The following is a 13,631-nucleotide window of genomic DNA, read 5'->3' on the forward strand; positions in this document are numbered from 1 at the left end:
AAAGGACAGCATTTAGAAAGTGAAGCAACACTCCATTCACTACGCACAGTGAATTGAAGTGTTGGAACAGACTGCTTCTCTTTCAGAAAAATGCATGTGAGTTTCTTGTGAATGCTTGTAAGTAGCTTAATGCACTTTCAAAGGAAAGTGATTTTCTCTGAAAGGACAGCATTTAGAAAGTGAAGCATCACTCCATTCACTTCGCACAGTGAATTGAAGTGTTGGAACAGACTGCTTCTTTTTCAGAGAAACACATGTGAATTTCTATTGAATGCTAGTTAGTAGCTTAAGGTACTTTCAAAGGAAAGTGATTTTCTCCGAAAGGACAGCATTTAGAAAGTGAAGCAACACTCCATTCACTTTGCACAGTGAATGGAAGTGTTGGAACAGACTGCTTCTTTTTCAGAGAAACGCATGTGAATTTCTGTGGAATGCTTGTAAGTAGCTTAAGGCACTTTCAAAGGAAAGTGATTTTCTCTGAAAGGACAGCATTTAGAAAGTGAAACAACACTCCATTCACTTCGCACAGTGAATTGAAGTGTTGGAACAGACTACTTCTCTTTCAGGAAACAGATATGAGTTTTTTGTGAATGCTTGTAAGAAGCTTAAGGCATTTTCAAAGGAAAGTGATTTTCTCTGAAAGGACAGCATTTAGAAAGTGAAGCAACACTCCATTCACTTCGCACAGTGAATTGAAGTGTTGGAACAGACAGCTTCTCTTTCATAGAAACCCAATTGAGTTTCCTGTGAATGTGTGTAAGTAGCTTAAGGCACTTTCAAAGGAAAGTGATTTTCTCTGAAAGACAGCATTTAGAAAGTGAAGCAACACTCCATTCACTTCGCACAGTGAATTGAAGTGTTGGAACAGACTGCTTCTCTTTCAGTGAAACGCATGTGAATTTCTGTTGAATGCTTGTAAATAGCTTAAGGCACTTTCAAAGGAAAGTGATTTTCTCTAAAAGGACAGCATTTAGAAAGTGAAGCAACACTCCATTCACTTCGCACAGTCAATTGAAGTGTTGGAACAGACAGCTTCTCTTTCATAGAAACGCATTTGAGTTTCCTGTGAATGTGTGTAAGTAGCTTAAGGCACTTTCAAAGGAAAGTGATTTTCTCTGAAAGGACAGCATTTAGAAAGTGAAGCAACACTCCATTCACTTCGCACAGTGAATTGAAATGTTGGAACAGACTGCTTCTCTTTCAGTGAAACGCATGTGAATTTCTGTTTAATGCTTGTAAGTAGCTTAAGGCACTTTCAAAGGAAAGTGATTTTCTCTGAAAGGACAGCATTTAGAAAGTGAAGCAACACTCCATTCACTTCGCACAGTGAATTGAAGTGTTGGAACAGACTGCTTCTCTTTCAGAAAAATGCATGTGAGTTCTTCTGAATGCTTGTATGTAGCTTAAGGCATTTTGAAAAGAGAGTGATTTTCTCTAAAAAGAGAGCATATAGAAAGTGAAGCAACACTCCATTGACTTCGCCCAGTGAATTGAAGTGTTAGAACAGACTTCTTCTCTTTCAGAGAAACGGATGTGAGTTTTTTGTGAATGCTTGTAAGTAGCTTAAGGCACTTTCAAAGCAAAGTGATTTTCTCTGAAAGGACAGCATTTAGAACGTGAAGCAACACTCCATTCACTTCGCACAGTGAATTGAAGTGTTGGAACAGACTGCTTCTCTTTCAGAGAAACACATGTGAAATTCTATTGAATGCTTGTAAGTAGCTTAAGGCACTTTCAAAGGAAAGTGATTTTCTCTGAAAGGACAGCATTTAGAAAGTGAAGCAACACTTCATTCACTACGCACAGTGAATGGAAGTGTTGGAAGAGACTGCTTCTCTTTCAGAAAAATGCATGTGAGTTTCTTGTGAATGCTTGTAAGTAGCTTAAGGCACTTTCAAAGGAAAGTGATTTTCTCTGAAAGGACAGCATTTAGAAAGTGAAGCAACACTCCATTCACTTTGCACAGTGAATTGAAGTGTTGGAACAGACAGCTTCTTTTTCAGAGAAACACATGTGAATTTCTATTGAATGCTTGTAAGTAGCTTAAGGTTCTTTCAAAGGAAAGTGATTTTCTCTGTAAGGACAGCATTTAGAAAATGAAGCAACACTCCATTGACTACGCACAGTGAATTGAAGTGTTGGAACAGATTGCTTCTCTTTCAGAAAAATGCATGTGAGTTTCTTGTGAATGCTTGTAAGTAGCTTAAGGCACTTTCAAAGCAAAGTGATTTTCTCTGAAAGGACAGCATTTAGAAAGTGAAGCAACACTCCATTCTATTCGCACAGTGAATTGAAGTGTTGGAACAGACTGCTTCTCTTTCAGAGAAACGCATGTGAATTTCTATTGAATGCTTGTAAGTAGCTTAAGGCACTTTCAAAGGAAAGTGATTTTCTCTGAAAGGACAGCATTTAGAAAGTGAAGCAACACTCCATTCACTACGCACAGTTAATTGAAGTGTTGGAACAGACTGCTTCTCTTTCAGAAAAATGCATGTGAGTTTCTTGTGAATGCTTGTAAGTAGCTTAAGGCACTTTCAAAGGAAAGTGATTTTCTCTGAAAGGACAGCATTTAGAAAGTGAAGCAACACTCCATTCACTACGCACAGTGAATTGAAGTGTTGGAACTGACTGCGTCTCTTTCAGAGAAACACATGTGAATTTCTATTGAAGCTTGTAAGTAGCTTAAGGTACTTTCAAAGGAAAGTGATTTTCTCTGAAAGGACAGCATTTAGAAAGTGAAGCAACACTCCATTCACTTCGCACAGTGAATGGAAATGTTGGAACAGACTGCTTCTTTTTCAGAGAAACGTATGTGAATTTCTGTGGAATGCTTGTAAGTAGCTTAAGGCTCTTTCAAAGGAAAGTGATTTTCTCTGTAAGGACAGCATTTAGAAAGTGAAACAACACTCCATTCACTTCGCACAGTGAATTGAAGTGTTGGAACAGACTACTTCTCTTTCAGGAAACAGATATGAGTTTTTTGTGAATGCTTGTAAGAAGGTTAAGGCATTTTCAAAGGAAAGTGATTTTCTCTGAAAGGACAGCATTTAGAAAGTGAAGCAACACTCCATTCACTTCGCACAGTGAATTGAAGTGTTGGAACAGACAGCTTCTCTTTCATAGAAACGCAATTGAGTTTCCTGTGAATGTGTGTAAGTAGCTTAAGGCACTTTCAAAGGAAAGTGATTTTCTCTGAAAGGATAGCATTTAGAAAGTGAAGCAACACTCCATTCACTTCGCACAGTGAATTGAAATGTTGGAACAGACTGCTTCTCTTTCACTGAAACGCATGTGAATTTCTGTTGAATGCTTGTAAGTAGCTTAAGGCACTTTCAAAGGAAAGCGATTTTCTCTGAAAGGACAGCATTTAGAATGTGAAACAACACTCCATTCACTTCGCACAGTGAATTGAAGTGTTGGAACAGACTGCTTCTCTTTCAGAAAAATGCATGTGAGTTCTTCTGAATGCTTGTATGTAGCTTAAGGCATTTTCAAAAGAAAGTGATTTTCTCTAAAAGTAGAGCATATAGAAAGTGAAGCAACACTCCATTCACTTCGACCAGTGAATTGAAGCGTTGGAACAGACTTCTTCTCTTTCAGAGAAACGGATGTGAGTTTTTTGTGAATGCTTGTAAGTAGCTTAAGGCACTTTCAAAGCAAAGTGATTTTCTCTGAAAGGACAGCATTTAGAAAGTGAAGCAACACTCCATTCACTTCGCACAGTGAATTGAAGTGTTGGAACAGACAGCTTCTCTTTCATAGAAACGCATTTGAGTTTCCTGTGAATGTGTGTAAGTAGCTTAAGGCACTTTCAAAGGAAAGTGATTTTCTCTGAAAGGACAGCATTTAGAAAGTGAAGCAACACTCCATTCACTACGCACAGTGAATTGAAGTGTTGGAACAGACTGCGTCTCTTTCAGAGAAACACATGTGAATTTCTATTGAAGCTTGTAAGTAGCTTAAGGTACTTTCAAAGGAAAGCGATTTTCTCTGAAAGGACAGCATTTAGAATGTGAAACAACACTCCATTCACTTCGCACAGTGAATTGAAGTGTTGGAACAGACTCTTCTCTTTCAGAAAAATGCATGTGAGTTCTTCTGAATGCTTGTATGTAGCTTAAGGCATTTTGAAAAGAGAGTGATTTTCTCTAAAAGGAGAGCATATAGAAAGTGAAGCAACACTCCATTGACTTCGCCCAGTGAATTGAAGTGTTGGAACAGACTTCTTCTCTTTCAGAGAAACGGATGTGAGTTTTTTGTGAATGCTTGTAAGTAGCTTAAGGCACTTTCAAAGCAAAGTGATTTTCTCTGAAAGGACAGCATTTAGAACATGAGGCAACACTCCATTCACTTCGCACAGTGAATTGAAGTGTTGGAACAGACTGCTTCTCTTTCAGAAAAATGCATGTGAGTTTCTTGTGAATGCTTGTAAGTAGCTTAAGGCACTTTCAAAGGAAAGTGATTTTCTCTGAAAGGACAGCATTTAGAAAGTGAAGCAACACTCCATTCACTTTGCACAGTGAATTGAAGTGTTGGAACAGACTGCTTCTTTTTCAGAGAAACACATGTGAATTTCTATTGAATGCTTGTAAGTAGCTTAAGTTTCTTTCAAAGGAAAGTGATTTTCTCTGTAAGGACAGCATTTAGAAAATGAAGCAACACTCCATTGACTACGCACAGTGAATTGAAGTGTTGGAACAGACTGCTTCTCTTTCAGAAAAATGCATGTGAGTTTCTTGTGAATGCTTGTAAGTAGCTTAAGGCACTTTCAAAGCAAAGTGATTTTCTCTGAAAGGACAGCATTTAGAAAGTGAAGCAACACTCCATTCTATTCGCACAGTGAATTAAAGTGTTGGAACAGACTGCTTCTCTTTCAGAGAAACGCATGTGAATTTCTATTGAATGCTTGTAAGTAGCTTAAGGCACTTTCAAAGGAAAGTGATTTTCTCTGAAAGGACAGCATTTAGAAAGTGAAGCAACACTCCATTCACTACGCACAGTGAATTGAAGTGTTGGAACAGACTGCTTCTCTTTCAGAAAAATGCATGTGAGTTTCTTGTGAATGCTTGTAAGTAGCTTAAGGCACTTTCAAAGGAAAGTGATTTTCTCTGAAAGGACAGCATTTAGAAAGTGAAGCAACACTCCATTCACTTCGCACAGTGAATTGAAGTGTTGGAACAGACTGCTTCTCTTTCAGAAAAATGCATGTGAGTTTCTTGTGAATGCTTGTAAGTAGCTTAAGCCACTTTCAAAGGAAAGTGATTTTCTCTGAAAGGACAGCATTTAGAAAGTGAAACAACACTCCATTCACTTCGCACAGTGAATTGAAGTGTTGGAACAGACTACTTCTCTTTCAGGAAACAGATATGAGTTTTTTGTGAATGCTTGTAAGAAGGTTAAGGCATTTTCAAAGGAAAGTGATTTTCTCTGAAAGGACAGCATTTAGAAAGTGAAGCAACACTACATTCACTACGCACAGTGAATTGAAGTGTTGGAACAGACAGCTTCTCTTTCATAGAAACGCAATTGAGTTTCCTGTGAATGTGTGTAAGTAGCTTAAGGCACTTTCAAAGGAAAGTGATTTTCTCTGAAAGGATAGCATTTAGAAAGTGAAGCAACACTCCATTCACTTCGCACAGTGAATTGAAATGTTGGAACAGACTGCTTCTCTTTTACTGAAACGCATGTGAATTTCTGTTGAATGCTTGTAAGTAGCTTAAGGCACTTTCAAAGGAAAGCGATTTTCTCTGAAAGGACAGCATTTAGAATGTGAAACAACACTCCATTCACTTCGCACAGTGAATTGAAGTGTTGGAACAGACTGCTTCTCTTTCAGAAAAATGCATGTGAGTTCTTCTGAATGCTTGTATGCATCTTAAGGCATTTTCAAAAGAGAGTGATTTTCTCTAAAAGTAGAGCATATAGAAAGTGAAGCAACACTCCATTCACTTCGACCAGTGAATTGAAGCGTTGGAACAGACTTCTTCTCTTTCAGAGAAACGGATGTGAGTTTTTTGTGAATGCTTGTAAGTAGCTTAAGGCACTTTCAAATCAAAGTGATTTTCTCTGAAAGGACAGCATTTAGAAAGTGAAGCAACACTCCATTCACTTCGCACAGTGAATTGAAGTGTTGGAACAGACAGCTTCTCTTTCATAGAAACGCATTTGAGTTTCCTGTGAATGTGTGTAAGTAGCTTAAGGCACTCTCAAAGGAAAGTGATTTTCTCTGAAAGGACAGCATTTAGAAAGTGAAGCAACACTCCATTCACTTCGCACAGTGAATTGAAGTGTTGGAACAGACTGCTTCTCTTTCAGAGAAACGCATGTGAATTTCTATTGAATGCTTGTAAGTAGCTTAAGGCACTTTCAAAGGAAAGTGATTTTCTCTGAAAGGACAGCATTTAGAAAGTGAAGCAACACTCCATTCACTACGCACAGTGAATTGAAGTGTTAGAACAGACTGCTTCTCTTTCAGAAAAATGCATGTGAGTTTCTTGTGAATGCTTGTAAGTAGCTTAAGGCACTTTCAAAGGAAAGTGATTTTCTCTGAAAGGACAGCATTTAGAAAGTGAAGCATCACTCCATTCACTTCGCACAGTGAATTGAAGTGTTGGAACAGACTGCTTCTTTTTCAGAGAAACACATGTGAATTTCTATTGAATGCTAGTTAGTAGCTTAAGGTACTTTCAAAGGAAAGTGATTTTCTCCTAAAGGACAGCATTTAGAAAGTGAAGCAACACTCCATTCACTATGCAAAGTGAATTGAAGTGTCGGAACAGACTGCTTCTCTTTCAGAAAAATGCATGTGAGTTTCTTTTGAATGCTTGTAAGTAGCTTAAGGCACTTTCAAAGGAAAGTGATTTTCTCTGAAAGGACAGCATTTAGAAAGTGAAGCAACACTCCATTCACTACGCACAGTGAATTGAAGTGTTGGAACAGACTGCTTCTCTTTCAGAAAAATGCATGTGAGTTTCTTGTGAATGCTTGTAAGTAGCTTAAGGCACTTTCAAAGCAAAGTGATTTTCTCTGAAAGGACAGCATTTAGAAAGTGAAGCAATATTCCATTCACTTCGCACAGTGAATTGAAGTGTTGGAACAGACTGCTTCTTTTTCAGAGAAACACATGTGAATTTCTATTGAATGCTTGTAAGTAGCTTAAGGTACTTTCAAAGGAAAGTGATTTTCTCTGAAAGGACAGCATTTAGAAAGTGAAGCAACACTCCATTCACTTCGCACAGTGAATGGAAGTGTTGGAACAGACTGCTTCTTTTTCAGAGAAACGCATGTGAATTTCTGTGGAATGCTTGTAAGTAGCTTAAGGCACTTTCAAAGGAAAGTGATTTTCTCTGAAAGGACAGCATTTAGAAAGTGAAACAACACTCCATTCACTTCGCACAGTGAATTGAAGTGTTGGAACAGACTACCTCTCTTTCAGGAAACAGATATGAGTTTTTTGTGAATGCTTGTAAGAAGCTTAAGGCATTTTCAAAGAAAAGTGATTTTCTCTGAAAGGACAGCATTTAGAAAGTGAAGCAACACTCCATTCACTTCGCACAGTGAATTGACGTGTTGGAACAGACAGCTTCTCTTTCATAGAAACGCAATTGAGTTTCCTGTGAATGTGTGTAAGTAGCTTAAGGCACTTTCAAAGGAAAGTGATTTTTTCTGAAAGGACAGCATTTAGAAAGTGAAGCAACACTCCATTCACTTCGCACAGTGAATTGAAGTGTTGGAACAGACTGCTTCTCTTTCAGAAAAATGCATGTGAGTTCTTCTGAATGCTTGTATGTAGCTTAAGGCATTTTCAAAAGAGAGTGATTTTCTCTAAAAGGAGAGCATATAGAAAGTGAAGCAACACTCCATTCACTTCGCCCAGTGAAATGAAGTGTTGGAACAGACTTCTTCTCTTTCAGGAAACAGATATGAGTTTTTTGTGAATGCTTGTAAGAAGCTTAAGGCATTTTCAAAGGAAAGTGATTTTCTCTGAAAGGACAGCATTTAGAAAGTGAAGCAACACTCCATTCACTTCGCACAGTGAATTGAAGTGTTGGAACAGACAGCTTCTCTTTCATAGAAACTCATTTGAGTTTCCTGTGAATGTGTGTAAGTAGCTTAAGGCACTTTCAAAGGAAAGTGATTTTCTCTGAAAGGACAGCATTTAGAAAGTGAAGCAACACTCCATTCTCTTCGCACACTGAATTGAAGTGTTGGAACAGACTTCTTCTCTTTCAGAGAAACAGATGTGAGTTTTTTGTGAATGCTTGTAAGTAGCTTAAGGCACTTTCAAGGGAAAGTGATTTTCTCTGAAAGGACAGCATTTATAAAGTGAAGCAACACTCCATTCGCTTCGCACAGTGAATTGAACTGTTGGAACAGACTGCTTCTTTTTCAGAGAAACACATGTGAATTTCTGTTAAATGCTTGTAAGTAGCTGAAGGCACTTTCAAAGGAAAGTGATTTTCTCTGAAAAAACAGCATTTAGAAATTGAAGCAACACTCCATTCTCTTCGCACATTGAATTGAAGTGTTGGAACAGACTGCTTCTCTTTCAGAAAAATGCATGTGAGTTTCTTGTGAATGCTTGTAAGTAGCTTAAGGCACTTTCAAAGGAAAGTGATTTTCTCTGAAAGGATAGCATTTAGAAAGTGAAGCAACACTCCATTCACTTCGCACAGTGAATTGAAATGTTGGAACAGACTGCTTCTCTTTCACTGAAACGCATGTGAATTTCTGTTGAATGCTTGTAAGTAGCTTAAGGCACTTTCAAAGAAAGCGATTTTCTCTGAAAGGACAGCATTTAGAATGTGAAACAACACTCCATTCACTTCACACAGTGAATAGAAGTGTTGGAACAGACTGCTTCTCTTTCAGAAAAATGCATGTGAGATCTTCTGAATGCTTGTATGTAGCTTAAGGCATTTTTAAAAGAGAGTGATTTTCTCTAACAGGAGAGCATATAGAAAGTGAAGCAACACTCCATTGACTTCGCCCAGTGAATTGAAGTGTTGGAACAGACTTCTTCTCTTTCAGAGAAACGGATGTGAGTTTTTTGTGAATGCTTGTAAGTAGCTTAAGGCACTTTCAAAGCAAAGTGATTTTCTCTGAAAGGACAGCATTTAGAACATGAGGCAACACTCCATTCACTTCGCACAGTGAATTGAAGTGTTGGAACAGACTGCTTCTCTTTCAGAAAAATGCATGTGAGTTTCTTGTGAATGCTTGTAAGTAGCTTAAGGCACTTTCAAAGGAAAGTGATTTTCTCTGAAAGGACAGCATTTAGAAAGTGAAGCAACACTCCATTCACTTTGCACAGTGAATTGAAGTGTTGGAACAGACTGCTTCTTTTTCAGAGAAACACATGTGAATTTCTATTGAATGCTTGTAAGTAGCTTAAGGTTCTTTCAAAGGAAAGTGATTTTCTCTGTAAGGACAGCATTTAGAAAATGAAGCAACACTCCATTGACTACGCACAGTGAATTGAAGTGTTGGAACAGACTGCTTCTCTTTCAGAAAAATGCATGTGAGTTTCTTGTGAATGCTTGTAAGTAGCTTAAGGCACTTTCAAAGCAAAGTGATTTTCTCTGAAAGGACAGCATTTAGAAAGTGAAGCAACACTCCATTCTATTCGCACAGTGAATTAAAGTGTTGGAACAGACTGCTTCTCTTTCAGAGAAACGCATGTGAATTTCTATTGAATGCTTGTAAGTAGCTTAAGGCACTTTCAAAGGAAAGTGATTTTCTCTGAAAGGACAGCATTTAGAAAGTGAAGCAACACTCCATTCACTACGCACAGTGAATTGAAGTGTTGGAACAGACTGCTTCTCTTTCAGAAAAATGCATGTGAGTTTCTTGTGAATGCTTGTAAGTAGCTTAAGGCACTTTCAAAGGAAAGTGATTTTCTCTGAAAGGACAGCATTTAGAAAGTGAAGCAACACTCCATTCACTTCGCACAGTGAATTGAAGTGTTGGAACAGACTGCTTCTCTTTCAGAAAAATGCATGTGAGTTTCTTGTGAATGCTTGTAAGTAGCTTAAGCCACTTTCAAAGGAAAGTGATTTTCTCTGAAAGGACAGCATTTAGAAAGTGAAACAACACTCCATTCACTTCGCACAGTGAATTGAAGTGTTGGAACAGACTACTTCTCTTTCAGGAAACAGATATGAGTTTTTTGTGAATGCTTGTAAGAAGGTTAAGGCATTTTCAAAGGAAAGTGATTTTCTCTGAAAGGACAGCATTTAGAAAGTGAAGCAACACTACATTCACTACGCACAGTGAATTGAAGTGTTGGAACAGACAGCTTCTCTTTCATAGAAACGCAATTGAGTTTCCTGTGAATGTGTGTAAGTAGCTTAAGGCACTTTCAAAGGAAAGTGATTTTCTCTGAAAGGATAGCATTTAGAAAGTGAAGCAACACTCCATTCACTTCGCACAGTGAATTGAAATGTTGGAACAGACTGCTTCTCTTTTACTGAAACGCATGTGAATTTCTGTTGAATGCTTGTAAGTAGCTTAAGGCACTTTCAAAGGAAAGCGATTTTCTCTGAAAGGACAGCATTTAGAATGTGAAACAACACTCCATTCACTTCGCACAGTGAATTGAAGTGTTGGAACAGACTGCTTCTCTTTCAGAAAAATGCATGTGAGTTCTTCTGAATGCTTGTATGCATCTTAAGGCATTTTCAAAAGAGAGTGATTTTCTCTAAAAGTAGAGCATATAGAAAGTGAAGCAACACTCCATTCACTTCGACCAGTGAATTGAAGCGTTGGAACAGACTTCTTCTCTTTCAGAGAAACGGATGTGAGTTTTTTGTGAATGCTTGTAAGTAGCTTAAGGCACTTTCAAATCAAAGTGATTTTCTCTGAAAGGACAGCATTTAGAAAGTGAAGCAACACTCCATTCACTTCGCACAGTGAATTGAAGTGTTGGAACAGACAGCTTCTCTTTCATAGAAACGCATTTGAGTTTCCTGTGAATGTGTGTAAGTAGCTTAAGGCACTCTCAAAGGAAAGTGATTTTCTCTGAAAGGACAGCATTTAGAAAGTGAAGCAACACTCCATTCACTTCGCACAGTGAATTGAAGTGTTGGAACAGACTGCTTCTCTTTCAGAGAAACGCATGTGAATTTCTATTGAATGCTTGTAAGTAGCTTAAGGCACTTTCAAAGGAAAGTGATTTTCTCTGAAAGGACAGCATTTAGAAAGTGAAGCAACACTCCATTCACTACGCACAGTGAATTGAAGTGTTAGAACAGACTGCTTCTCTTTCAGAAAAATGCATGTGAGTTTCTTGTGAATGCTTGTAAGTAGCTTAAGGCACTTTCAAAGGAAAGTGATTTTCTCTGAAAGGACAGCATTTAGAAAGTGAAGCATCACTCCATTCACTTCGCACAGTGAATTGAAGTGTTGGAACAGACTGCTTCTTTTTCAGAGAAACACATGTGAATTTCTATTGAATGCTAGTTAGTAGCTTAAGGTACTTTCAAAGGAAAGTGATTTTCTCCTAAAGGACAGCATTTAGAAAGTGAAGCAACACTCCATTCACTATGCACAGTGAATTGAAGTGTCGGAACAGACTGCTTCTCTTTCAGAAAAATGCATGTGAGTTTCTTTTGAATGCTTGTAAGTAGCTTAAGGCACTTTCAAAGGAAAGTGATTTTCTCTGAAAGGACAGCATTTAGAAAGTGAAGCAACACTCCATTCACTACGCACAGTGAATTGAAGTGTTGGAACAGACTGCTTCTCTTTCAGAAAAATGCATGTGAGTTTCTTGTGAATGCTTGTAAGTAGCTTAAGGCACTTTCAAAGCAAAGTGATTTTCTCTGAAAGGACAGCATTTAGAAAGTGAAGCAATATTCCATTCACTTCGCACAGTGAATTGAAGTGTTGGAACAGACTGCTTCTTTTTCAGAGAAACACATGTGAATTTCTATTGAATGCTTGTAAGTAGCTTAAGGTACTTTCAAAGGAAAGTGATTTTCTCTGAAAGGACAGCATTTAGAAAGTGAAGCAACACTCCATTCACTTCGCACAGTGAATGGAAGTGTTGGAACAGACTGCTTCTTTTTCAGAGAAACGCATGTGAATTTCTGTGGAATGCTTGTAAGTAGCTTAAGGCACTTTCAAAGGAAAGTGATTTTCTCTGAAAGGACAGCATTTAGAAAGTGAAACAACACTCCATTCACTTCGCACAGTGAATTGAAGTGTTGGAACAGACTACCTCTCTTTCAGGAAACAGATATGAGTTTTTTGTGAATGCTTGTAAGAAGCTTAAGGCATTTTCAAAGAAAAGTGATTTTCTCTGAAAGGACAGCATTTAGAAAGTGAAGCAACACTCCATTCACTTCGCACAGTGAATTGACGTGTTGGAACAGACAGCTTCTCTTTCATAGAAACGCAATTGAGTTTCCTGTGAATGTGTGTAAGTAGCTTAAGGCACTTTCAAAGGAAAGTGATTTTTTCTGAAAGGACAGCATTTAGAAAGTGAAGCAACACTCCATTCACTTCGCACAGTGAATTGAAGTGTTGGAACAGACTGCTTCTCTTTCAGAAAAATGCATGTGAGTTCTTCTGAATGCTTGTATGTAGCTTAAGGCATTTTCAAAAGAGAGTGATTTTCTCTAAAAGGAGAGCATATAGAAAGTGAAGCAACACTCCATTCACTTCGCCCAGTGAAATGAAGTGTTGGAACAGACTTCTTCTCTTTCAGGAAACAGATATGAGTTTTTTGTGAATGCTTGTAAGAAGCTTAAGGCATTTTCAAAGGAAAGTGATTTTCTCTGAAAGGACAGCATTTAGAAAGTGAAGCAACACTCCATTCACTTCGCACAGTGAATTGAAGTGTTGGAACAGACAGCTTCTCTTTCATAGAAACTCATTTGAGTTTCCTGTGAATGTGTGTAAGTAGCTTAAGGCACTTTCAAAGGAAAGTGATTTTCTCTGAAAGGACAGCATTTAGAAAGTGAAGCAACACTCCATTCTCTTCGCACACTGAATTGAAGTGTTGGAACAGACTTCTTCTCTTTCAGAGAAACAGATGTGAGTTTTTTGTGAATGCTTGTAAGTAGCTTAAGGCACTTTCAAGGGAAAGTGATTTTCTCTGAAAGGACAGCATTTATAAAGTGAAGCAACACTCCATTCGCTTCGCACAGTGAATTGAACTGTTGGAACAGACTGCTTCTTTTTCAGAGAAACACATGTGAATTTCTGTTAAATGCTTGTAAGTAGCTGAAGGCACTTTCAAAGGAAAGTGATTTTCTCTGAAAAAACAGCATTTAGAAATTGAAGCAACACTCCATTCTCTTCGCACATTGAATTGAAGTGTTGGAACAGACTGCTTCTCTTTCAGAAAAATGCATGTGAGTTTCTTGTGAATGCTTGTAAGTAGCTTAAGGCACTTTCAAAGGAAAGTGATTTTCTCTGAAAGGATAGCATTTAGAAAGTGAAGCAACACTCCATTCACTTCGCACAGTGAATTGAAATGTTGGAACAGACTGCTTCTCTTTCACTGAAACGCATGTGAATTTCTGTTGAATGCTTGTAAGTAGCTTAAGGCACTTTCAAAGAAAGCGATTTTCTCTGAAAGGACAGCATTTAGAATGTGAAACAACACTCCATTCACTTCACACAGTGAA

Source organism: Myodes glareolus, chromosome 25 (genome assembly GCF_982192425.1).
Source record: "Myodes glareolus chromosome 25, mMyoGla1.1, whole genome shotgun sequence".
In the NCBI taxonomy this organism is placed as follows: domain Eukaryota; kingdom Metazoa; phylum Chordata; class Mammalia; order Rodentia; family Cricetidae; genus Myodes; species Myodes glareolus.